Genomic DNA, 4,596 nt, shown 5'->3' on the forward strand with positions numbered 1-4,596 from the left:
ATTAGGAAAAATAGCTCTTCTGATGGTTGCAGCTTTAATTAACGATTATATTTGCAAATGTATAATGTAAATTGTTCACTTTCAAAGTGATATGTGATACTTGTGACATATTTTTACTCAGCTAGAATTTTTGAAATCTCTTCAATGCTGGAAATATTCCGTACGCTTTTGTATTTCAGTCCATAATTTTCCGACGCGGCGATACACAGAGTTGGTATCAGCATCATTACACCAAATGGATGAAGTTCTTGATTGCATTTCAGAATCAGTGCATCTTGTTGTGGACTTGCCGAAAATGACGCGAGGTCATAGTCTCTATGGTGTTTCCGATTACGGCGTCCTTGAACACTGGTTTGTAACGGAAGACTGACTGGTCCGTGCCAGAAGTACCTATAATTCGTTATATCAAAGAAACCTTTATCTCCGATGTAACCAACCTGATCTTTTTCTGGAACAGTTACCTTCATTCTATTCTGTAAATCTAAGGGTCCTTCAACAAACAGTAGTGGGGAGTATTTATTAGGGTCCCTAACTGTCAGTTTTGTTGTGTCACTCAGCTCTATGATGTATAATGGCTTTTCCAAACTGTTGAAAAGACCAAAGTAGTGGGATGGCACAGAGCTCACATCGCTAGCTATTTTCCGAACATAAAAAAATGATGGGTAGGTATCTGCTTTTAGTGAAAAACTAGACAAGTACTCTCCTGTCAAAGTTTCTGAAATATCAGGTAACTTTGGAGTCTGTTGTACTGGGGGAAATCCTTTGTCGAGTAACCCAATCATTACTAGTTTTCCAAGCAAAGAAATTGCAGTTTTATTTTCCAGATAAGGTTTGAAGTTGCTCATAGTAAATCTTTTGTTGGAAGATGAGCTATGTTCCTGTGCGATTGTAGCTACTATATTGGTAGAGTCTTTTTGACATATTGAAAATGTTCGATGAAAGTTTCCTTTGAAAAGATCACTCGGTTCGGCTAATTCTTTATATGTTCCCCGACCAACAACGTTACCATTCGGCAAAATGAAATCTGTCACAGAAAACGAACTCTGTCCCACAAGCCTCAACACAGGCGCTCCTTGAGGTTTTGTCTGCAGCTGTGCAACCAGACTTTTAGGTTCAACTACGCATTCTAAAAATACCGGCCCAGAAAGTCTACATAAAACTCGCAAATTATGTTCTTGTCTTCCATCTTTAGACGGCTTTTTTGAATTCATCATAACTTCTGTCCACTGAGAGCAGTTCAAAAACTCCATTGTTTAATATTCTTAAACACCCACAACTTTTTCAATCATTCTTTTGAAATTAGCATGAGTTATTGCTGGAATTTAAATAATCCTAAAGATGTACACTCAACTTTTTTAAGCCTGAGCTACTATTTTATTGTTGTTGTTTCGTTTATTTTAATACAAATATTTTTACAATATTAAAGTTAGCGTGCTATGGTTTAGTAACTATCTAATTTACCGGTTCCAACTTTGGCTTAAATAAAATAGTAATATTTTTGATTTTTGATGACTATACAGGTTTTGCTGGTAACGAGAATAGAAAAATATTAGCCAATTTCGATTTCAGAAAAATATTTACGCTGAAACTTGTTACCTGTAAATATTTTGTTTTCAATGTGCAGGTACTGATAAAATTATACCATACTTTGCAAAACGAATTTGATGGCTCATATTATTTGAGATTTTAAACTAGCGATAAAGTTCACCATATACAAACAGTTGCCATATTGTTTGTTTTGGTTTAACTTCAAAATTGGTTTGAAAGATCAGCAAACTATAATTTTGTTCAGTGAGTAGAAGTTTTTAATTTATTTAGTTTTATGAAGGTGCAAATACAATCCTAACTCAATTATGCTTGTTTCATGGATATCTTTATTTCAATAGGAATATTTATGGTGCACAGTTTTTTATTTCATATTTTATATTAAATAAGAATTCATTACATTCATTTCATGATGGAATGTTGTATTGACCAAAACTCTGTAAGAAGACGTGTTAACTTTAAGCTGTAATTATGAACTTCATCAACTTCATCAACATGTCGGACTATTGATGCTGATATCCGGTCTTTGAATTGCTGCCTCAGAAATTAAAGCTCCAATATATTTATACAGTTCAATAATAATAATAATATCTAAATAAAATTTTATCACTTTGGATAAAATTGTAACAATTTTTATTATATTATGTGTGTTAATATTTCACTTCGTGTCTTGTATTTCATCGTCATGTAACATATAATAATTTGTGATAATATTGAATAATGTGTGCTCATTATATTTTTAAAAACTTTAAAAGAATTAGACACTTTTAACATTAGACATTTACACGTTTAACAACTTTTATATTTGTTTTATTTTGATTTTTAATTTATTTGATCAGCAAAAACATTTTTTCCATAATATGAAGTTTGAAAGGTGCAGTTTTTTCACAAAGTTTGAAACCTTTAAAGCCGTGTTTTTTTTACCTAAGTTATTTAAACTGCACAAAACACTTTTCTCGTGATATGAAGGTTGATAGTCAAATGGTACTTGTTGTTATATGTGAAATAAAAAGGTATTTTCTGCGCAAAAACTTTTATTACCCGGGCAACGCCAGGGATTCACCTAGTTTGAAAATATAATGCTGGACTTAATTCATCTGAACATTGATACTGATAATTAGTTTTTGCATTGTTTACAGTTTATTCTAGCGATTATATTACACTTCAGAGAGGTCTAGTGTAGAACATACATTCATGGTCCTAAAAATACTTTTGCTATACAGTAGATAGCGATATATTCACCTTTTCGCTACCAAGCGCTTACGGCCGAAAAACCCCTATCAAGCCGAGCCAATTACTAGCACCATTAGAGTTTTTGATATGAATGCATGAAAACTGCAGTAACTTACATCAACTTTGTGGTAAAAACATAATTTAATATGCATAGGGAAGCTGGGAAAATGTTCAACAAACTTATAGTTCTTCTATGTAGATAGATTGGAAATATTTTACAGTAAGGGTTCCATATTTGTTGAAGCTATCATTATTTTATTTTAAAATGCCAATTTCCATTACATTTGTTAAATTAAAAATGTATATGACATAGTTGTATAAATAATACTCGCAATGATTCATGTTTGCAAAAATTTTCAAAAGTTGGTCGTCGAAGTGAACTGACAGTGGAGTTATGAGCTTCGATGCATTGTGGGTGCATTCTCCAAACTGCTATTTGCGTGACCCTAACAAGCAGTGCAAGATAAATGCTTGACGAGGTAGTTGAAACTTTGCTATAATTTACATGTAAATTGACATGGAACCATAATTTAATAAACAATGGAAAACTGAGAGACTTTTCTACAGGCAGCCATTTTTTTACAAATTGCTTGTGAATATTTCAGTCTTAATTCTGATATGTTGAAGTTATCACTTTTTATCATAAAATATTTAAAGCAAATACATTTTTAGAAGCAAAAACTTGGAAAAAAATGTTTTAAGAAAAGGAATTGCATGGAGTAATTGCGTGTAGAAGGGATTCTTTGGGCAGATCTTCTTTAGAAAAAGTTTTAGTGGGACTGCACAAAAACAATATTGAAACCCTTTGGTTAATAATCTAGTGGAAGTTTATGCTTTTTCCATATTTGGCCGAAAACAAAAAAAAATATTTTAGATTGGCTGTTGTAAATATTAAATAATTAAAATTGGCCTCTGGCCTTTTTTTTAGATTTATCAAATACCGAATTATTCACCTATTTAAATAATCTTTTTAAATATGAATTGGCTTTTTTCTAAGGTCGGCATAATTTAAGTTTGTTATATGGCTCAATTTATACCAATTCTATAAACTTGTGTATTTTTTGTATTTTTGTCATTTTTAAAGCTATTTCTAGCCAAGTTTTGACAATGACGTAATGTATCACGTAATTATTTTTTGTTTGTTAAATTGGGTATTGTTTTTTATAATTTTATCCATTGGAATTGCGAGTCTCTCAGCTAGTGATATCATATATTTAAAATACTCATTGGGCGTGGTTGTTTTTGGGTGTAGCTGGAAAATCATTGTGTTGATCATCTAACTTTTTAGAAAACTCCAAATCTACCTCAGCGACATTCCCTTCATCGCCCCTAATTTCATCTAGCAACTCGACACATTCAAATCTATTAGTTGGGAGCAGTTCCCATTCAGAAAAGTTGTTCATATCTACATACACTATTTGACAGCTCCTGTGTGTTAGGTCATAACCTTTAAGATGGGGATTAATGGCTCTAACATATCCCAAAGATTCACAAGTTAATAGCCCTCTTTTTATGCCCAATTTTAAAAAAATGTATATATATTTATATCATTCAATAGCTTTATTTTAATGCCAATTTTTTTTTACAAAAGCTTCACAACTTAGCGGAGGAGCTTTAATGTAATCACAAGAATCAAGCTTGTAATTTTCTATTGCTAACTTTCAAAACTTTCCAACACATCTGTGAGTAACAGCACTTGTTTTCTGATAGAACTTGTGAAATTCACCTAAATCTTTAATATTTATTTGTTGCCATCATTTTAAGCGTGTTTATAATTAGATTCCTAACATTTGCGTACCTATTGAGAAAAGATTTCAA

This window comes from Watersipora subatra, chromosome 9 (genome assembly GCF_963576615.1).
Source record: "Watersipora subatra chromosome 9, tzWatSuba1.1, whole genome shotgun sequence".
Taxonomy (NCBI): Eukaryota; Metazoa; Bryozoa; class Gymnolaemata; order Cheilostomatida; family Watersiporidae; genus Watersipora; species Watersipora subatra.